Source organism: Plectropomus leopardus, chromosome 23 (genome assembly GCF_008729295.1).
Source record: "Plectropomus leopardus isolate mb chromosome 23, YSFRI_Pleo_2.0, whole genome shotgun sequence".
NCBI lineage: Eukaryota > Metazoa > Chordata > Actinopteri > Perciformes > Serranidae > Plectropomus > Plectropomus leopardus.
Window position 1 is genome coordinate 15,468,264 of NC_056485.1, and position 24,073 is coordinate 15,492,336.

The following is a 24,073-nucleotide window of genomic DNA, read 5'->3' on the forward strand; positions in this document are numbered from 1 at the left end:
ACAAAACGAGCAGTTTGAAGACGCTACCACTGACTCAAGGAATATGTGAAGTGCTTTTCTCTTTATTCTCAATATTTGTGTTTGTTTTAAAGACAATTTAAAAGTCATATACATGTTTTGTATTCATTCCATACTTAATTTAATGACAACCACGTGCAGTGCAAACTTGAACTTCCAAGAAGTCTAATGCGCAGAACAGAAGGACAAATAGTCTGGATGATAATGAACAATCATGTGCTTCTCGTTTCCTGCCTTGTTCTCTCTCTGTTTATCTATGAAATTTAAACTGTCTCTCCTTCAGCAGCGTTTGCCCCTTAACGTCTCGCGGCGGCTGACAGATAGGCTTTTAGTAGGTTCGCTCAACAGCTGTGAGAGTGACGCATAAAGTCAAATTAGTAATTATCTCGACGAATTGTGTGAATGCACAAAAGAAAGCGCTGTTCAGGTCACATATGTGAGTTTATTCAGCTACATGTAAAAAAGAAAGACCTGAAAGAGGCTCAGACGGTTAAATCGATTGTTTCGATTCAGACAAGCACATGATCAAACACACACACACACACACACGCAATCACACACCCCCTAATTGACCTTCAAGCTAGGGTAAATTTATATGTTGGTGCCATTGGCTGAGAGCTGATAGAGATAAATGACTCATGATGGCGAGCTGACTGCAGCTGCACCCAAACATACAAAAAGCTTTTTTCTTTTTTTTTCTTTTATGGCAGCAGCTCCCAAAAATACTCAGCTTTAATAATACATCAGCACCTGCAAGAGATGCACATATTTCCACTTCCTTTTTGCAGCATGAAGTTACATTTGGCAAACATTATCTGCACTTTCTCAACCGTATTTACACAAGAAAGGTTTTTTGTGATACATACACTCTTATCAGCAGCTTAATGCCTTAATCTTGTACTTTTGGCCGCTGAGCAGGTCTGTTGGAGCAACTGGGAGACTTGCTCAAGGGCGCATTTTTTAGCCTATTAAATATTCTCAAAAAAAAAAGATCAAATTTACCTATTTTGTTTGACCAGCAGTGCAAAACAAAAATTTGAAGTAATGTCTGGTATGCTACATAGTCCCACGTATGTAGACAGACAAAGATCAAAGCCATACGTGATTGCTGAACGTATGATCTCTCCACAGCAGCATCAGTGAGGTCGGCTGTTAATGTCCGATGATAACGCCTGACTCACAGTTGGTGTTCCAGTTAAATCCAAACGTGTTGGATGTGCCGGCATGTCAAGTTCAACCATGCCAAAAAAATATTTTATGGGCTTGGCTTTGTGTTTTGAAACGTTGAAATAAGAAGCGATCTTTCTCAAACCGCTGCCACAAAGTTAGAACAACACTATTATCCAAAATATCATTATATGCTGCACCACTAATGTGCCATCCATGCACCTTTAACAGGACAGGACAAAATGGCTTAAAAATAATATTGCAATATTTTTGGGCTATATCATGATACATGATGCATATCTTGATATTTCAAAATCTCCTCTTTACCACTGTAGACTACTAAAATGCAGAATTATGATATGAATTACAGTTACAACAAAGTAGATAATGTAATATACTAAAGTTACATTAAAAAATTGGTATAATAAAGTTAAATAAAATACGGTATAATTAAGTTAAATAAAGTACTGTTATAATAAAGTCAAATAAAGTACTGTCATTATAAAGTTAAATAAATAAAGTACTGTTATAACAAAGTTAAATAAAGTGCTGCTATAATAAAGTTAAATTAATCATTGTTATAATGAAATAAATCAAAGTAGAACCACAGAGGTGACAATTTATACTCAATGTTCGCAAAATAGTCATTTTATACATCCCATGTGGAATATACCGCAATACATTGAAAATATTCGATGTATCGTCCTCCCCTATGTTTTTTTTTCTCCTTTTTTCCGGATTGGCTTATAATAAAAAATAAAGGACGAGAAAAACTCTGGTGTTTATTCTGGTATCATGATGGCTTAATTGATGGTTCTTATGTAATCAACACACATAAAAATCAGAGCAATATCAAATAAAATGACCAAAGTCATGTATATATATCGTACGATAAGTCAACAACGTAGTTATCGTGGCAAACCGAAAATTAGTAACCTTAAATCACAAGCCTTCAGCTTCTTCTTCTGTGATGTTTAGCCTAAAATATCTACAGCATCTCTAAATTACCTACTATCTCTGAGTCACACTGATCACGTGGGTTGTGTGTTAAAATAGTTGGAGTAAAGATTAATGTAGTATCAGTGGACCACCCTGAAATGTAATACACACCCTTTGTGTTCAAGTCCTCTGTCTCTATAATGAAACTGATGCTTATGAGAGGAAAATGTTATCCTGCTTCATTAAAATATTATTAGAAAAGTGACTCCATTACCTCAGAGGCTGTGGCTGAAACATTTCTAAATTGTGTCAAACTGTTGCTGTTATGGGCTCAGCTAATGACAGAGATTACAGTGTTGCTGGCTGATTATGCAGATAAATTAAATATGTATTAATAAATAATAGATTAGATGTCCGGACTCCGAGGCTAAAAGGACACTAACTATCTCCTCCTCAGTGCTACAGTGTCGGATTGTGACAGAGCGGATACAAATGAAGCCATGTGGAGTGAATGATTATGAGCCATTATTACAGCAGGCAACAAATTGCTTTGATTAATGTGGAGTCGTTAAAAGGCTAATTGCTGAAGATGTGTGTGTGCATTTGACAACATGGTTCCTTTGGTTGTCTGTGAGAAACGCTCCATCCGATATTTCTGTCAAAATGTTGTTTTTTATATATTCTTTGCATGTGACATTATGTGAGGTGTTATTTTAAGTTATATGCATTTTTGCACTTTTTCTTTGGAAAACAAAAAGTTTCATGTCATTATTGCTACTCGGAAAGCAAAACTTGATTTCAAAACCACTAAGGACGCAGAGAAAACCTTAAAGGTCCAGGTGTCAAAATAAGTTTTCAGTCTGTTCATCTCACTTTAGGCATTTTTATTTCAGAAAAAGTATCTAGTGGACTGAAAAAGCCATTGATTATATTATTCTAGTAGGCTACCAAAAATCCTATTTGTATTTGTAATATGAATTTAGTGAAATACAGTTGTAATCCATGCATTGCTACAATCTTGGCATGCAAAAATCTAGTGATACTATGCTGTATGGATTTGTCTCTTTATAAGAAGGTTGCACTACTTCCATACTGCATTGTGTCCGAATTCCTACATCACCTAACGATAAACATGTCATTTTTTGGACATTTACTGCAAAAACTCTTGGTTTTAGTAGCTGTTTTCCTGTTGTTCCATATTTATCCATTGCTAGCCTACAGCTATTTTTTTCCAGGAGACCTCCATCATGGTGGTGGCCCCTGTTGCTAGGAGATCTGTGACACAACTGCAGAAAACCTACCCTGTATAAATACACTTTGTGTAGATATTGTGCTTAGCAGCGGGGGGTCGAATGTTACCCCTGTGAACATGTTTATGCTGTTTATTTCCTGCCCCGCTCAGCTCTTCCTCTGCCTGTGGATCTATCGACAAACAGTCCTGATTATGTAACTGTGCGTCGTGGAATGCCAATCACAAACACACACACGCTCTCTCACACACACACTGTGAACTGTCGCCTCTGACTGCACCAGACTGCATGCACATTTGGACGCATTTATGTCACTTCAAAAATCACAGTCACAGAGTGTAAAATTTGCACCACACAGATGAGTTTTAGCGAAGAAAAAAAGATGCATCTGCACATTCTTTCTCACATCCAACCTGAGAAATATGAATGGAGTTTGGGCACCGCGTTTGTCTATAAATAGGGTGTTGTGAAGGCCTGTTTGGACTCGTGGGAACAGACAGGGCATTGTGGTGCTTGGCCTATCTGTATCTGGCCTCTAGCCATTGGGCAACGACTGAGCAGTCCCCCCGCAAACACACACACACACACACACACACACACACACACTTCCACACACTGGCCTAGATGCTAGCGTATGAGCACTGCTGTAATCTCATACACCTACACAGGATAAAATCCATATGCTGTGACCCAGATGCTGTTACGCTCTCATACACCTACACAGACTGTAAAAAAAAATAAAAAATCATATTTTTTAAACACCCAGACTTATATGCACGAGATGCTACAACTGGCCAAGACACTGATAACAATTCAGATGAAAAAACGCACACACAAAAAAAAAACAACATTACTCACATGGTCAGGATTTATTCAGACTAGACTGATCTCAGACACCAACGCAGTGAGAAACATTGTTCCACACTGTCTCAGTCATCAGCTAATGTGCTCCTCTTCACTGTACAGACAGTAAAAATACATCTGAGCTCACACTACAAAAAACATTGCAGTGTACGCCACTGCCAAACAGAGTCATATCAAAATAACGGACCCATCTACAGTAAAGGGCAAAGTTAAAACATACGTGCTTTTATATTTTCATGTGTTTTTATGTTCAGAATTGAATGTGCTCCTTCTGAGCGTACAAACAGTAAAAATACATCTTAACTCATGCTACAGACATGGCCGTTAGTGTACACCACTGCCAAACTCACATCAAAATAACTGATGTTTAAACAAAAGTGCTTTTATTTTGTGACATGTTTTATAATAAAAACTAAATGTGTTCCTCTTCATTGTACAGAAATTAAAAATACATCTGAGCTCATTCCACGAATAAAAAAGGGTTGTACTGTACGTCACTGCCAAGAGGAGTCTTATCAAAATAACTGACGTTTCAATGTTGAGCAATGTTTAAACAAAAGAGCTTTTATTTTGTCATGTTTTTATGATCAAAATTGAACGTGCTCCTCCTTACTGTACAGACAGTAAAAATACATCTGATACAAAACTCCTGCTACAAAAAAAAAGGTTGTAGGTGTACTCTACAATGCCAAACGGAGTCAAAAATAACTGATGAATCATCAGTTAAGTCCAACGTTTAAACAAAAGTGCTTTGTGCTATGTCCTTGTGTGTTTTTATGATCAAAATTGAATGTGCTCCTCATAATGTAAAGAGTAAAAATACATCTGCCCCCATGCAACAAAAAAGTTGTAGTGCATGCCACTGCCAAACAGAGTCAAAAATAACTGACCCATCCTATGTAACAAAGGCACTTTTATATCCTCATGTACTTTTATGTTAAAGAACTGAATGTGCTCATCTTCACTGTACAGACAACTGGGCTAATGTTACAATAAACCCCGTTATATTGCACGCCGAACAGAGATATGTCAAAATGACGACCTAAAAATTAAGGGCAACGTTTAAACAAAAGTGCTTTTATATCCTCATGACGAGACTGAATGTCCTTCTATTTACTATACAGACTATAAACGTACATCTGAGCTCATGCTACAAAAATCTCCTTTGTACTGCACGCCACTGCCAAATCACTGCCAGATCAAAAATGACCGACCTATCTTCAGTTGAGGGGAACTGTTAAACAGAAGTGCTTTTGTATCCTCATGCGTTTCTGTGATCAAAAAAGAAGGTTAATTTCACAAATCAATCAAAACATATTCCCGTTTTTTGCAAAAAACGAATTTATTAACAATCAACGAGAAAATACAGTAAAAATAAACAATAAAAAAATAGTTCTCTGTATGTTTTAGCTGTTGATTGCTGCCTTCATTGCTCTGTCGAAACGACTTTGCATCAGATTTTTCTTCCTCATAAGCTACAAACTGACTAAAATCCCTTTAACACAGCCAAACATGCAGGTGTGAGTGGGAAACAACATTTCAGTTGTGCTTGCCATGCTTTGGTTTCCATCCAAGCAATTCATTTTTAGTAGCCCGTAAGCACAAATTTCAATGTTTGTTTTGCATTCTCGATAGTCTCTAGTGTGACACTGGCCGGGTTTTAACACACTGAGCTGAATCTACTGTCAACAGAGAGGAATCAATGTTTCTATGGCTGCCAACACAGGGGGAAGTGCAACATTAGACAGTGTTATTTACAGTAGCTGCACTCAGTTGGGCCATACAGAACACAACTGAAGCGTGTATAAATAAAGGACAGGAGGGTTTTTCCTCATATATACAACTCATTAACGCATTTAATTTATCTAGATCTGGCTTCTTTTTTTTTTTTTTTTACATATTGCAATTTATATTGAATTCAGGAATCACCATCACAATTATTTTTATTATAAAATTACTTTTTGGTCTTTAAAATGTCAGGAAATAGTATAAAAACACAAATCAAAACTATTAGGTGATTTGTGATAATGGGCTTTATAAATAAAATTGAAAATTGAAAAAGGTTCCCACAGGATTTCAGTTGGGTTGCAGTGGTTTTATTAGCAGTAATCACCAAAAGAGCAGCGAATTAACAGTTAACCCTTGACATACTTTACATGACCTTTGATAACTTAATGTAAAGTGTCTTTGAGTAGCCTGTAAAGCCCTCCATAAATAAAATGTATCATTATCATTATTAATATTAGTACTAATTTGGAGTCGTGTTTGGTCAGATTATGTTTGGAAGTCCAATATTCACTCTCTTTTCAACTCTATTTTGGTCTCCACCAACCCCTAAGAAAGATTCTGGCTCTTAAGCTCCTAAACGCTCAAATGTATTTACCTGCTTTTTTCTGTTTGGTGTTTGGCAGGTATTGTAGACTGGGTTTAACGGAGAAGTTTTCACCTAAATCCACTGCCTCCTAATGCTGGAAACAAGGGTAATAAAAGTCAAATTTACAGGCCAGAATATATGACAAAACAAGCCAAAAGACAATGATTTGCCTCATCGGGCCGAGGGGAACTGCAGACTTAACTGATAATTCGATGAGTTTTTTCACTATGAGCAAAACTAGCACATTACAAATGGTCATTTGATCCATTTTTAATCTAAAAGTCTGATTATTGCACCTTTAAGAATGTACTTCATCCTCTCATTTGGTTCAAAATCATCGATGTTCATGTTTGTCGACAGCATACTAATAAAAGAGGCTATCAGTCCTCCACTGCCATTAACGAGCAGCGACATTCAAACTGAGAAGTAAACAAAACTTTAACTCTGAAGAGGCAATTACACCCACAGACATGAGCAATAGCTCTAGCGCACCATCAGCGCCAAAACACCATCAAACACCATAACACAGTCCACTTACTGCAACAATACTTCACATTTAATCAGCGGCTTGGCCCCGCAGCTACACGGAGACGGAGCGCTCTTAACACAACGTTGACGGGTCTGTATGAATCCAACAGCTGGCGTGCACTCAGAGAGGAGATCATTTCAGTGCCAACACCTCAACATAAGGACAGAGACTATTTCTGAGCGGTCGAGATGACAACAGCATTTGATTCCCTGATATTCTGGGACCTGAATCCACCTCCAATAATAGCTGTTTACTGGCCTAGTTTGCTGCATATCCACATATTCATCTACCTTTCAACAGTGTTACCAGTGACCAATGTCTCATAGCAGCTATCAGACCTGAGAGCCATGCAATCTAAACTGATACAGTGTGCAGAACATTTATCATCATAGCTCATTTAAAGTCAGGAAATTAACCTCCTCTGTCAACATTTTCATATAATAAAGTGTTTTATTGTCACTGAATTGTTTTATAGGTACTGACTCATAACTTGAGCAATAACATGCTTTTATTTTACATCAATATATTTTATTTTACATTAATACTCATAAATTAAGAGATTTCAAATAGGGGTTGACATATTATTGGCCTAGCCGATTTTTGGGGCCGATATTTGGCATTTCAAGGATTAACTGTATTGAAATTTTATTTTAATGATCGCCAATAAAATTAATTAATCAAAAAGTGCAAAGAAACTATCAGCATGGGAGGAACTTCTACTTTTCTAAAACCTTAGGGAGCTTTTTTTTAATTGATTGTTTTTTTTATTTAAATTTTCCCTTGACTTTATGAAAAATAAGTTGCTGGGGACTTGCTGTAGATGATATTAAAAATTTCAGTTTTGAGTAAACATTTGCTAAAGATGTTTAAACAAAGTTTTGTGTTGGAGTTTGTTATATTCAAAATTCTAAATACTGACAGAAAGATTTTGATTTTTATTGTAAATGCATATTGGTTCCAAATACTGGTTATCAGTCTCACTAACTACTAATAATCAGTATCAGTATCGACCCTGAAAAACCAATATCGGTTGACCTGTCGCGTCAGATTTGAAACAAACTCCCCATATGTTTCTCTAACATTGAAGGTCGGATATAAACTATGATAATACCTCACCACTGTACAACCCAAACAGGTCAAGCATATCGTCTTTCCTCTACAGTCAACAGTGATGGATTAGCAAACACTGCGGGAGTAAATGTTAACATTGGTAGAGTCAACATGCAAGGTGACAGACTGAATACGCTCGAGTAAGTTTCCCTCAACAGCCCAATGGAAGTGCATTTATGCTTTCGGCAAATGGAGCAAATATGCAATTGCAATGTTTAACATTAACAGCACCTCTGGTGTAAGTTGTCCTATTTAACAGCCACAGTTGCCATTTTCTCCACTCTTCAGTTTCATTCCCCCCTCATACTTTGTACATTTTGGAAATGATCACTTGACGTTTCACTGCTGTGACAAAACTATTGAAATAATTATGATAATAACAATACATTTTATTTATTTAGCATCATTTAGCAGCAAAAAGAATTACAAAAGAAACTAGAATTATCGCCTCACTGTTGTATGCCTCTGTGATACAGTCAAGTGGCAGTTACAGTATACACCAATGTGTGTCCAAACTCAAGTATAGCTATGGCAATGGACAATGCTTCAAATATGGATGTTGCTTCAAAGAAGCTACAAATTCTAAAATATGGATGCTTTACACACATCTTCCTCCTGACAGCACAGAGGATTTATAAAATCAGCACAGTTTCTGAACAAAGGCATAAAAAGGCAGAAAGTTAGTGTAACATTACCCCCTGACCATAATGTCAATTACACAACAATACCTCGTTAAAGTTTGCCATCGTTGGCTAACCATAGCAAAGGCTGTACCAGATCAACTAAGGCTGTACACTCCAAGTGTACTGAACTGAGCAAAGGTATATTTTAGTGCTTATGAAAGCAACTTTTCATTTGTGAGAGGAGCTTTGGGCCTTTTCCTTTTTTCAAACATAAATAGTCAAGCCTTAAAGTCATCCTATCAGCACGAGAGTTTATAATTTCAGCATCAACAAACGCTGGAAATTGTGCCTCATGTTACATGAGTCACAGCACCCCGTTGGGAACCCTGTGGACCTTTGAGTTGCCTCTACCTGGAGTGCAAAAGGTCAAACTGTCACTGACAATCCAAATGAACACAGGCGATGTCCAATGATGGTACAACCAGTCTGTAATGAGGTCACGTTGGTCAATAGCCACCATGGCAACACGTTCAGTAGTGCAGAGACAATGAAACACGGGGTTAACAACCACAGCCAGCACCATAGATAGCTGTTAAAATGACTAATACAAAACTTTAGCTATTAAGTCATTATCTACAGATGTTTCTGTTTGGTCAGTGAGTTCAGAAATGCGTTCAAGCTCCTCCCGAAGAGACTGAGCTGCCACAGTTTAATGATGTCAACGAGTTGATCTTGGATTATTAGTCTGGCCAGAACACAAACACTCGGGGATCCAGCGTCAGACCACAGGCCAACTGTTACAGCTGAAGAGTTTATTTTCCATCCTGACAGATGCATATGCCACGACTCCATGAAAACTCACCGCTGTCACATTCTGACAGACCGGCTCATTCAGGGTAACAGTTTCCTAACTACAGCGTGGGCCCGCTGGAAGATAATTAGCAGCTTTTGGCAGTTTTAAAGTGGATGTAGATGTCACCCATCAGTCCGACAATGAATGACAGCAGCCGTTTAAATCTTGTACCAAGCCTTAAAAGGACATTTTGGCAGTGTAATAACACAAAATCCCTCACCCTGTTGCAATAATGCTGGATTTTAAGTTCCATTGATTCATCTTTTGCTTATTTGTTCAATTGTTTAGTTCATTAAAATGTCAATTAATATTGTTAAAATATTTGTGTTTGAATGTCTTAATAAGTCTGATCAACAATGCAAAACCACAAAGTTTTTCCAATTTACAACGATGTGAATCAAGCAGCATTCATTCTTATATTTTCTTCATGCTACTGAGTCCATATGAAGAACAGGCGTCTTACACAAGATTGCTTCTGCAGCTCAACATCTGGACAGCATAATCAAATTAAAACAAAACATGCACAGCAGAACAATGTGTTCTCCTGACCTCTATAAATAACCCACAATTTGCAATCTATGATGCTGGTACAGATTTGGAAGGAAAGCCTTTTAAGTCTACAACAATGTCTTCCCACCAACACGAGCAGCTCACACACATTAAAGACAAGATCTGCATGTTTAGTCAGCGTCAGGGATGTAGCCAAGTTTTTACAAGAAGCAAAATCAAGTCATCTTGAGTAAAAAACTATAAAGTAATTAAACCCTGCAATCAGAGTTGTACTTGAAAGCACATCCTTAATGTAGAAACATGCATGTAAGGTTTCAAAGTGTTCAGAGTGTTGAATTATTCATTTGTTAAGGTGTAAGCAGGGTTTTAATGCAGTAACAGGTCCTTATGGTGCTATATTACTCCACAAATAGCAGGGTGGTTTGGACTAGTACACAGTGGTATCTTGATATCTGCCTCTGGCATTTCAACATCCATCTTCAATACAATAGAGGTGACTGGAATTTTGTTTGTGCTGCAAAGAGCATTTAAAGCTAAGGTCAGACATGAGCGAAAGTAACATTTCACCTCCCTTTCACTTCCATTTAATGTGAGCAAAAAGGCAAATAAAACATTTGCTTCCAGTGGCAAAGCAAGTTTGCACTCAGTCGAATTCATTTAAGTGAACTTTGACTGGAAAAGTCGCGGCTTCAACCCAGAACAAAGACGTATACGGAGGAGACGTATATTCTTGCCGATATTGTTTGACATTTGCCATAAAAAATACAAACTGCCTCACATGAGAGATGCTGCCACGCTCGACATGTGTCAGGAGACAGGCATCGTACGTAAGACGATAGAAAATGTGCATATAAACAAAGCGGGAACCTTTTTTAATGCCACTTGGAAGAAAATATTACAGACTCATTTTACAGAAGCCAATACTGGAGGAAAATAACATGTTCTGACATGAATTAGCATTATTAAAATACTTTTGAAAGATGGATTTAAAACATTTTAATGCCAATTAAGGCCTTATTTTACACTGATGGGTGCAATGCCTGTTAAGACTTTTCAAGGATCCACAGGTACCCTTATCTCTGCTGCCCACATTCAGCATAAATATCTCCTCAGCAGGTGATGGTCACTCGCTGTGTTCACTCATGTGCGACCATACCCCAAAACTGGTGTGACCAATTAAACTTTACGCATAGGAACCACTGTCGCGCAAGAAATATTCCCAAATAAAACAGTACACAGTGAGTGACCATGGCAGTTTCGGAAAAAACACTCCACTAAACGAGATTTTTAAATATCATTCTTCGGTGTTCTGAGCAGCACAAATGAAATTCCATCCACCTCCATCGCATTATTATTGCACTATCACAAAATCTCAGCTAAAACCCAAACTATGCATATGTGTGTACTGAAATTTAGGTGAGCTGACCCTTTAAAATCCCACTAAAAAACAGCATTTACCAGAAGTCAAGTTTTTCAATCTGTGGTCACTCATTCTGGTCTGATACTGAAAAGTCATCTGAGATAAACAGCCAATAAATTATGAACACAGGGCTACTCACACCACACCCACCAGCATTTCCAACAAAGAAACACAAACAGGACACTCTGTGCGCGTGTGACTGCATTTCTGTATCTCAGCACACTATCATTTCTGACATAGCTCTTGGAGAGCCTGTGCGCGCGTGCGTCCTTTTGCATTTATACATCTGAATGCAAGATCCTGGAACAATGTCTACTTCTGAAGAGCCTGTCTGCACTCGTGTGTGTATGTGTGCGCGTGTGTGTGTGTGCGTGCGTGTTATCAGCAGGGGCTCCACTTCACTCAAGGAGCAGTGAGGCCGCGAGTCTCCAAATGCGGTATGACTCACAGAATCTGCGCGCGCGCTTTGCTTGAGTGCGTGCGTGCATGCATGCAGCACAGTGAAAACCTGTCTGTGGAGCTCTGTGTGTGTGTGTGTGTGTGTGTGTGTGTGTGTGTGTGTGTGTGTGTGTGTGTGTCCTTGGTCTGGCACGACACACTCAAGCAAAATATTTCCCCTCGCGCACCAAGCTATAAGATATTCCATAAGGGAGACTCTTACGAAACGGATCTTTTTAGAGCTTTGCTGCGTTTTTTTTCTCAAATTCTCTTATTTTTATGTTTTTTATCCGAGCCAGCACAGGGCCAGTGAACGTACACACAAGGGACACACCTCCATTTGACATTGACACACATTATATCCCCTCCTCTGGCGCGCCAAGTGCCATAACAACCCCCTCGACCCTCCCCAAACTAACCACCTACTCCTCTCACAAAGAGACAAAAACAACCTCTCTATCGCCATAATCAAAACTATTTAACCATGAAATCGCCACTGCTGCAGCTATAGGGGCACCCGTTTAAAACACCACAAAGGATGATGATGCTGTTGGCTGAAAGACAAGATTGGGGAGGGATGGACGGATGGAAGAGGAGGGTTCATATAAGATCCAAGTTCATGCGTCAATATTGGCCTATATTCTGTCTGCAGGACACCCAGGCATGCCATTTGAGCTGTCATGCCTGGGTCGGTTGATATAGGGGGAGGTGGGGGAGAGGAACAAAGAGCCGCTGGCTATGCCACATGTGCGCGTCAATAACACGCACTCTCTCTATCGCACAAGCACTCTAATCAAGATCTCAAGCATGCAAAATTTAATTTAAATAGTTTAAAAATGGTGCTGGCAAACACATATTTAAGAACTGATGTCTTGCAGGGGGGTTTTCTTTCTGTCTTTCTTTTTTTGTGCCAAGCAGCGTGTTTCTGGATTCAATCAAGGAGGAAAACACAGGGGGGCACTGATTACTTTGACATCGGTTTGCATAATGCAAACACGCTGCATTCATGCACATTTCTTACACCAAATTCCCCCCAGAAAAACACATTTTTCTCTCGTTTTATTGCCTTGTTGCACGACTGTTGCATGAACAATGACAAATCTGCACAGGCTACTCCCTGACTTTCTCCACTAGGACATAAAGAACACTTAAAAAAAAATAAATAAATCACAGCCCACTTTTGCTATTAGAATAACAACGCAATAAAAAATAGACTCACCTTTTAATAAGCAAATGGGAGACAAAAAATTCTTCACTAAAAAGCAAGGACTTCTAAAGAAAATATATTATATGGCAAGTCTCGCTCTCCACTTGCGCAATGCCTTCTCGCTCTCTTTCCAACCTGCTCCTCCAATCTTCCCGCTAATCTCCTGTTATTTCACTTTTTGCCTCCACCTCCTTTATTTTCCGCTGTTCCCTCTTACTCAGTTTCCCCCCAGTGTTGTTTTTTCTCCTTTCTCCAGCAGGAGGAAAATTCAGAACACAGAAAAAAATATGGAGCGGTCAATCAATAGGCAAGATTTAGCGACAGAGTTTTAGGGGTGATGAATAAGTTCTCTGCCAAATAAATCACCAACATATGCAAATAAACTTCGGTTTTTTAAATCAAAATAAGCAGAAGGTATTTTTGATACACAATGAGACAGCTGCTGCCTGGACCCGACTATATGCTGGCGGATATAAGGAGAAAATAACGTGTTTCTGTTTCTGGCTCCCCCTCCATCTAGCATTCCTTTGGTACGGTCCACCCTTGTTGAGCTTGTGGAACTGAGCCGAACGCGCGAGCATTCCCGCCTGGGCCCGAGCCAGCAGGTAAATAAACACACCTGGAGTCAAAACGCGGTCACGAAGGGGGACAGGAGGGGGACGCTTCCACTTCAAGGGCTCAAACAATGTGACCACCATCCTGAGGAGGTCCAAACCTCGGCTCAGTCTCCTCCAGAGGGTCACTGAAGGGGGGCCTGTAGGTCTCCATGTCCTCTGGAGGAATCCGTCACTAACTGTTTTGCCAAGTTGTCACTGAAAAATGCTTGTAAAATAAATCATTAAAGACTGGGGGAAGCTGTTTAACAATTAAACAAAAATAAAATCTACGACATAAGAATTTTAAAAGAGAAAATGTTACTGTAAATTGACAACAAAGTGTGCACAGAGTGTATGATTAATTGAACTGTTAGCATGGCTGGATTAAACAATTTTGGGGTCCTAGGGCAAAAAATAGTTTTCGGACCCCACTTGAGCCCCCCAACTCCCAGTTCACATTAGATTTCTACTAATTTGCACCCCACAAATGATGTTACATATATACTTAAAAGAATGAGTAGTGAAATATACATAAAGTACATAAAAGTCACTGAGTTTAGGTTTAGGCAAGTAAAGTTAAAATGGTTAGGTTTAGGAAAAGAAACTTGAAATTGTTTGGAGTTGGCAACTAAAACTATGAAGGATAAAAAAAACTAAAAAGTTAATTAACTCATTTTTGTCTAAAGACTCAGACTAAATCTAAAGTGGCTATCCAAATTAACACTGGCATGTGAGTACATTATAAAATTAAATAATATCAGCTTTAAAATTAGATTTTGACTCACACCCCCTCTACAAGATGCAGGCGCAATATTACACAAATAAGGACCTAGTTTAGTTAATATTGTAACTGATGTGACGTTGTTTATATACGGACATTTTATTGTGATTTAACCATTTGAAACCTGAGAAAACTGGCCTTTTTAAGAGCATACAAAGGCAATGGGCAACTTTAGAGGAAATGACCCAAAGTATTAGCAAGAAATTAGTAAAAGTTGAAAGAAAATTTCCTAAAAATTAGCAGAAAATAAACAAATACAAACAAGAAAAAGTTCTTAAATACCATGTAAATGTATTTATGTAACATAGTTTTAAGTATATGATTATAATAAGCATATCGACCTCTGTTGATATTTTTCCCTAGTTTTTTTTTTTTTTTTATAATTTTCAAATCATTTTCTCTGACTTTCTCTCTTTTTTCAGGTCATTCCTCTTACAATCCTTTGTTAATTTCTTGCAATTTGTGGGATAATTCTTGTCAAGTCGCTGATTGCCTTGTTTTCAAAGGAATAAAACCAATTCGCTTCAGTTTCAACAGTTTTAATGGTTGTGAAAGGCGCCTAAACACTGCACAAGAAAACTGATGTTGATCCGTGTTTCAAATAGTTCATGTTGTATAAAAGATATTAGTTGATTACAATAATTTTGGTATGTATAAACACTTTCTATAAACATAGAAGACTATCTTCTCCTTTCTGTGTCTTTACCAGCTCCCTCAGCCTTTGATGATACCCTTTCCATTTTAAGCGTGAAGTACTTGCATAATTCTGTTTTCTATGCCGGGATACAGAATGAGCTCTTTTATACGGGAGCTGAGGGAAAAATAAACACGACACATGTAATCCCAGCTGAGACTGTACTGCACTGTACTCCAAACGCAGAGCGGAGCTGCTGAGAAGCAGAACATCACTCATCAGCTCTGCAGTTATGTAAGTCAGGTCATAGTTTCCCCAAGTGACACACATAGACTCTCATTTGTTTTGCCATCGGATGACCACACTGTTTCCTGTATGCGCTTCTTGGCTGAGTGAAATATTCCTTTAGGCATTTATAATGACGCATTTACTATAGCAGTGTTTAATCCAAACATTATACTATAACCATTTGAACTGTTAGGATTTTGCAGGAAAGCTGTTTAACTGTCTGAAGCTTAGATTGTCATCAGTCTTCTTGTGCTGCATGTAGGTGCCTTTTACAAGCTGTTTAACCCTTTGAAACCTGCAGCAACTTATTTGATTCCTTCTAAAACATGGAGGAAAAAGTAGTGAGCTACTTGGCAAGAAATGTGCCACAAATTGAAAGAAAAAAGGCGGCAAGAAAAAGACCTGATAAAAAGGGGGAATTAGAAAAAAAATAGGATATATTTCCATAAAACTATAATAATATATAATAATAATAAATAATATAAAATATTATTTTTATTATTAAAAAAAACAATTTACCCAAGGTTTAAAGGGTTTAATGCTACAAATGATCATTTCAAATTTTCCAGCCACTAAGAAGTTGGGGAAAAAATCTAGTTTTTTGCAGAAGTCTGATTTGGAATAAACTCCCTCAGTATGTTATCTGCATCATAGTTGGCGGTTCAGAATCTCTCTGGGGCCCTAAATTAACCACCTTACATAATGACCCTGCAGCCCGTGCCTCTGTCATGTTTCGGTGAGCCAGATATTTGTTCCAACCGAGCACACTGACGCGCATTTAAACTGTGTCACTATTCAATCCAAGTCTACAAATACAGTGCAAACGCCTTTGATGTGTCACTGGATTAAAACTCCAACACATGCTCAAAGTTTGCAGAAGAAGGTATGAGGTCAGTGGTTAAAAAACTCTTTCCATTCATCTGCCTCCTGAGTGATTTGTTTCATTATTCGCTCCATTAAAAGCAGAAACGGTATGCATAGAGAGAATTAGCAGCCGTGCACTGCAGCAACTGCTTCGACAGTTGCCGTTATATATCAGCGGTCATTCCTTATCTTGGCCCACCAGCTGTGCAGCCCGGCTGGATTAAAGGGCTTTCAGGTGACGTAACGCACCCTCTGGCGGCCACACTCGAGGTCCAGCATAAGCTGTGATTGTCTGATTGCTGTTGTAGACATGACAAGACATGACTCATCATCCTCAACGGAACGGCATGGGTGAGTTTGGTGGTGATTTTGACTGAAAAAAGTCACATTACTCAACACAGATGTCAAATCAGTTTTGGTAGCTTGGTAGCTACATGTAGCTTTTCACAGAGTCGTTGCAATAATCACATATTTAATATACCTCCTATGCACATGCTATTTCATGTATAGGAATCTCCTATTTTAACTTTAGAACTATATGTTTCCTTTATTTAAAAAAATCAGTGAGTTAAGAGTATTCATCAAAAAATTACCAAATCATGTAAGTTTCAATTTCCACACCAAAATTATTTGATTTTTAACCATCAGTACATCATGGTTACTAAGGGCGCTACTAATAACTGCTAAAAACACAAGAATATGGTCAAAGCCGGCGCCAAAGCCCCAGCAATTCATAAGAAACCCAAAAAATAGTTATAAATTTGTTAAAAAACTATAAAACTTACTGGTAGAAAACTAGCAACTGATTTGAACTTTAGAGATATGTGAAATTGGCCAACATGTTTACTTCTGTTGTTATTTTTAAAAAAATATATATATAATTAACACGGGGGTCCAACTTATGTGATGTTTCTGCTGTGCTTATTTTATGACCTGTGAACTCTGAACTGAAATCTACCGGATTCACAGAAACCTGCTCTGTAAAATAAAAGGACTGTTTCTGAGTCTGGTAATGTTGAGATAATGGCAAGGAATGTTTGAGGTGAAAAGGCTGAAACATTTTGAATATAGCACACACTTAAACTGCTTTTTGTTTTTGGTGGGCGTTTTTTTTAGGTGGCTCAAACCAAACAAACTGTGGCAGCACTTGCTCTGCCATTTCTTACTGACAAAGGCATAGCCATAAACGACCTATAAAACAAAAATAAAAGTGTTTCCTTCACAGTTTTCAGCAAAATATGGCTTTTTTGAATCGCCTGAAATACCATCTCATGCGAGCATAAAAACTTTTTTGCAATAAATGGGAGTTTTTTCAAAATTGACGTTTCCTTTAGGCGTATTTTATATCAGCAATTTCAATTTACTCAATTTGAGAGTTAACGGAAAACCTGCCTAGTGATGTGAAATGTGAAATTTAGACCAGCTTATCTCTGCCTCCTCACATCTATCTCCGGTCCCATCAAACAGCTTCAGCCACATTTCTCAAAACCACAAGGGTGCTGTGCTATCATCGCCGGACGGCTGACACAAGATATGTGAACTCTGTGTGACCCGAAACAACCTCAAACTTCAAATCAATCCCGGGCCAAGGCTACTGTGAGAAATCACTGTGACACAGCAGGAGGCAGTGATGGAGCATCTGAGCTCTGCCAACCAATACGTCTGCCTCCGAGGTCACGACAGGTCGAGTGTTTGATGAAAAGTCAGCCTCTCTACTATATCTACCAAACCTGAAAATAAAATGTGTGTGTGTGTGGCCTCGAGTTAGCCAGCGCTGGAACAAACACACAAATACCTTCAAGTGTAAACATGTCATTTAGAGGTGCAGAGAACTTTGTTTTGTACCGCTGCCAATAAAAAGGTTTGGGGGAATAAATTGTGGCCGTGCACGTACTGTGGCACTTCACAAAAACAAAACAAATCACGTGACACACACAGAACAATCAGCCTGGAAACGCCTGTGTTGTTTTTTTGATAAAATACTGACTGCCGAGACACAAAGACGAGCCAACAGCTACACGTCAAGCAGGATGTGACATTACGGAGCTCTACTGGCAATATTAGGATCACCCGATGGCAACTGAGTCCTCTAACATTTGAAATTCTGAGCTTTTGCTTTGAAAAACAATATCTCAGTTGGACTTGACATCGTGCAGGATGCAGCTGCCGCCCACCTGTCCATTATAATCAAGTGTACCCGACGTCTGAAACAAATACCAGCCTGTGGGGTGTAATTCACTTTGGTGCTATTAAAATGATGAGATGTGAGCTTAATCATAACTGAACCTCAGAAATGGAACCATTGGAGTTTTTGGTAGCCAGTCATGTGATCAACCACAGGAGAAAGTATCCGTCACATGATTTATTTCTGCACAAATCCAGCAGTCAGTGGCTGTATTGAATTAATTCAAATATTTTTATCACCTCATTTACTGCTCATTCGCTGTCATGAGATCCAATTTGCTCACAGCTCAGGATTTTAAAACTACTCAATACTCCCCTAAGACACTTTTGCCACTCAGTAACTACTCATACGCACAGCAATTTGGGGTTTAGTATCTTGCCCAAGGACACTTTGATACGTTGACTGGAGGAGCCGGGGATCGTACGGCCAAACTTCCGATTAGAGGACGACCCTCTTTACGTCTGAGCCTCAGCCGCCCCTATAGGTGCCAAAAGCTTCACTGTGTTCACCAGCTAGTCAGTAATGTTGTCTTTTTAGAAAAAATTCAACCAAAAAAGGCTACATCCAAAAACAATGCTGATATGAGTGGTGAGAGTCAATGAAAACAGTAAAGTTTGGGGCCAAAATAATCAGCCACAAAATGCTATAATGGTCCAAAGAGCTGAGTGACACCTTCTATTTGATCATGTGTTTAATTCTTTATATAAAAACACTGATTACAGCAGCGTTAATAAATACCGAGGTCAGAAATGACCCCGCCAGTCACAATGAAACTGCTATATCGAGGTAATTATTGAATGTAAATAAAGAAAAATGGCTTAAATATTAAGTCCTTTAAATTTAACTTGTCTCGAGTCTTCTTCACACAGTCACTGGCAGTTCAAAATCGGTGAAGTCCGACTTCCTGTTCCACACCACAATCAGCAGCACTCTCAGACTGAGGGTGGCGATCACCTTCATCATCATCATCAGCTCCTCTTCATGCTCTTGTCCAATGTTGTGTTTTTCAGGTTAATTATTACAGACTGGAAGATGTCAGACCAGTACCATTACTTTGAAATATCTCATATTCCTTTTAAAGTGACAGGAAGAACAACCGGCAACATCCAGGCCTTTGATCCTTTGAGTTTCCAGGTTTTAGAGGTCCAATCAAATGTCTTTATCATTCTTTGTCAAGTCCCAAAACTCTGCTGGCTGCCAGTCTTTGTCTCCTTTTGGACAGCCCTACGAGTATGGGTCTGAGTCAGCTCCTCTTCAGCATTTTTGTCCTCCTTAGCTGTTGATGTTTTGCAAAAAGCTTTGTGAATAAAGATGCTTTGATCTGCCTGCTTGTTCTCCGTTTCCTCCTCTTCTCTCGATGACTTCAAGTCAGACTGGATAATGTGCTGCAGCTCCAGTTGGTCACTGGTGGACCTCTTAAGCCAAACCAGGCTCCTTTTAATCACTGTAGTTGACCCTCATGACCCATCTACCCTTTTTTACCCTCCACAGTGGCCCTCCTGCAGGCAGCAGTCCCCAGAGGTTACTGCTGATTGAAGGAGGGAAAAAAAAGAGTGGAAAAACAAAACTTGATGCTAAAGACCCAAAGCCAGCCTGGCATTCTTTCTGTTTTCCAAATTATGAGTTAAGTCTTGCTAAATGCATATAACAGCTTACACATGGCCGGGGAATGTCATACTTTGCAGTAAAAATAGAAACAGATTCAAGGAGAATTCTTCTGTTTTTCTAACATTTTTATTTTATGCAATTAATCTTAGCACTTTTATTTCAACTTTTGCAACATTTCACACAAACTCTTCTTTTTAAGGTGATAAAAAATACCCTGAACCTGGCCAAAAAAACACTGAGTGAGTCACAAAAGATGCACTAACATTTGAAATGATTTTATCTGTTTCGCGTTATGTGTTCTGGATTCTGTTGTCACAGTTTTATGCTTTTTCCTCTCATATTAATCCTGTACCCTTTTAGCTGCATGTCACTGCTGCTCCACAATCCTCTCACACAGACACACTACAACACAACATTTGCTTTTCAGGCGCTGAGCTGACACACTTATCCAGAGTGATTAACGGCGTCCACATTTACAGACCCACATTTAAGCGAGGCCGCACCCGTACTCACACCATACTCTGATTATGTCGGTGAGATTACGCTCTCAGCCAAAATGAGAGAGCGTAATTGCAGTAACATACTGTTGCTGTCAGACAACTTGTGAGTTTTAGCTTAAACAGAGGGATTTAAGATTAAGGGAAATGCAAAACTCTTTGGTGCATAAGAGCTATTCAAAACGCCACAGAAAAAGCATAAGTACCGATCAGAACTTGCACTTTATGATCTGATCTAATCCTTATCATATGGGAAGCCTCACTTCACAGAATCATTCACGCACCTTGTGATTAAGCTGGAAATGGACACGGACGCAGCCAAAGAGAAGGACAATAATTGATTGCTCAAGGACACTTTGACTTGGCACATTCAGCTCTGATAGACGCCTTCTCCTATTCTCTGAGTGATCTTGTGACCTGATAGTAATTTGATGAGGACACTGTGCACCACTAACACATGGCAAAGGCTACGGACTCCTCTCACTCTATCATTACCCTTGAATGTTAAACACTTGGTCCTCAAGTCTTGAAACTAAACTATCTGATACAAAAAAGAAAATAAAGACGGAGTAGTTGTGCATCTTAGAGCACAAGTGGCTTTCATTTATGCAGATAGCAATGAACAGAAAATAATGTTTCAACTGCTTCCTTATGTAACAGGGTGAATTTGCAGTGAATTACTCATGTGACCTAAATGTTACAAGTTGTCTTCTGTTTTTGTGATTTGCACTCGGGATGGGCATGAATACTAAATTACTCAATATGGATGTTAGTATTCCGAATGTATAGTAACGTAGTACGTAGAGTAACTGTTTCCCAGCCTTTCACATGTGAACTTTTTATTAGGATTGACTCAGTATTATGTCAGTCTGTTCAGTACCAAAAATTTGATGAATTGTTTTTTCCACATCAAGTTTTAAAGTTTAATATGACGTATTAATGTAATATAGTAAACTAACTGTGCTATTGACAGATCTGAAATGTGCAACATTTCTTGCAGACACTAGATATCACAACAAAAAGCCAGAGACTGTGTTGTATTAAGTTGCTGTGAGTTGTTTGGAAGTTTGAGCGGGGCTCAGTGGGATGTTCAGCGTGACAGCAGCCTTCATGTAATACAGTAAACAAGCTAACAGCGCTAACTACGAATCAAACGTGCAACATTTTCTCCTGATACTAGATATCAAACAAAAGTCAGAGGCTTTGTCATATTAACTTGCTATGAGCTGTAAATTCACCACTTTTTCTCTCTCTGTTCTGCTGTCTGCATGTCTGCAGCTGCTTGAATCAAAGAGTAGCATTAAAGACAAGAGCGCTCACTCCGCAGCAAACTCTGGGGACCAATAACCCCCAAAAGCACACTGCACAGTACAATGACTAGCAAAAGGAAAACCCTGCAAAAAAAACGACCACATGACTTGATGCAATATTAGTCAACTAAGTGGTCTCAACTGAGGATTCAAACCTCTGACTTTCAAGGTGCAGCCATAATAACATCACCGCTCACCTAACCCCTACCTCGCCACATTAAATAAGGAAAACAAAGATGCGAAACAAACTGAAATACTACATTTGGCTTGTATCAATAATAATAAATATTAAAGTCAAAGTAGTTGACATGTTGAGCATAAATCTCCATGCATGCTCGTAGCTTGAACGCCGTCCACGCAGCCTGGGCCAAAGTGTCTAAACACAAGTATAAACAAAGCTTTGGGTCTGTATAAATCTGCCTACCACTGCTGAGACTCTCTCTCTCTCTCTCTCACACACACACTGCTATGCACAATCTTGACTGCATCCTTATCAAGTCTTGATGAAGGACAAGTGGATTTGTTTGATGCTGAAAATCAAAAGCACATCAGAAATAGCTCCACCATAGAGTGCGGCGCAGACGTCCTCTTTAGCCGCATCCAAAGAGGCTTTGGTGAGAGCTGATGTTTGTGACAGGAAGCGGAGGGGGAAGGGAGGAAGAAAGAGATGAAGACAAAGGGGGGAAAACAAGTAAAAGTTACTGCATCTCTTCAGGGATTACAGTAGTCCACTGTTACTGTCAGTGTGGGTCTTTATTGCAGCAGGAATTCATGCATGTGTTTGTGTCTGTGATTTGAGACAGCTGCAGAAAGAGGGGGGGCTTGCAGATTTATTTTCCTGTGGCGGTGGAAAAAGGGGGTGTGTCCCTTCACGCGATTGGCCCAGTGGACCGATTCCAGTGTAAGTGACATCACAACTTCGTACCTGACCTACTTAAAGTGGCTGTGACGTCACAGCTGTCTCTTTCACTCTGTCTCTCTTTTTTCCTTTGCCCTTCCTCCCTCTCTTATACAACTCATTTCTCTCTGCCTCTTTTCGTCTCTGTTCCTCATCCCTTGTCTTTCCGACCCTTTTTTTTTAAACATTAATCGTCTCCTTTTCTTTTCTTTTTTTCTTCCCATCATACAAACACACAGACATAGAGTTAAACAGGAGAGCGACAGAGGGAGGAGAGGGAGCAAGGAGGTAGAATCATCAACCGATGCCAATAACCCAATTTCAACAGATTAAAGCTATATCGATGAATATTAATGTGCTGGAAAGCAGCACTGGCCCCTACGACATGACAAAACGGGAAGACAAGCCTCGACCATATGGACAGACAGGCTCTGTGGGACCAAAAAAAAAAAAAAGAGTAAGATTTAGTGCTGATCTTGTTTTGTTCCACAGTATTTTACTGTAGATGCACAGTGGTGATTTCACACAAGTAAGCAAAAATTCAAAGCAAACAGCTGGTGGACTGTAATTAAACACAATGTTGGGATGCAGGACGACTTAAAATTGCAGTCAAATTAAATATATAATCTGGAGCACTGGCTATACACATACATCTTTAAGATTTATGTCATCACGACATCAGATTGTGAGTATGACTATAGGTCATAATCTATTATATACTGATGGTACAAGGTAATATTTGTCTTTTAAATACCGTTGGATTAGTGTTTATATTTAGTCACTATTTAATCAGGTAACAAAGATCTATTTTTCAAGAGACACCACAAGGAGAAGCACGCAACCAGCATATAGACAAACAATAAGTGGTGGGGTCAATTCTTCATAAATAATCATAAATAATAAGTGCCAGGAGCAAAGGGGGAGGTCAGGCGCTGTAGTATAGCCGTGGAGTGACAGAGTACGCCTGAGGATGGGGGGTGGCCAGATCAAACAAACGCAGGACTTTCACTTCACCAACCTGTGTTAGTGTCCTTTGTGAAACCAAAATTCAACATTAAATTTGAGTATATTTTGGAGAGAAACTTTATGCACATAATGAGCAGAAAACAT

The 24,073-nt window shown here is 39.0% G+C and overlaps 1 protein-coding gene across 1 annotated transcript in view; it reads right to left on the reverse strand.

The window, feature by feature from the left end:
- The window catches only part of ndrg2 (NDRG family member 2), a 32,717-nt gene extending 19,167 nt beyond the window's left edge, over positions 1-13,550 (reverse strand). Inside the window, exon 1 of the mRNA XM_042511899.1 lies at positions 13,315-13,550. The gene's annotated coding sequence lies outside the window, so the exon portion shown is untranslated. The remainder of the gene's footprint in view (positions 1-13,314) is intronic.
- Between the last annotated feature and the right edge of the window lie 10,523 nt (positions 13,551-24,073).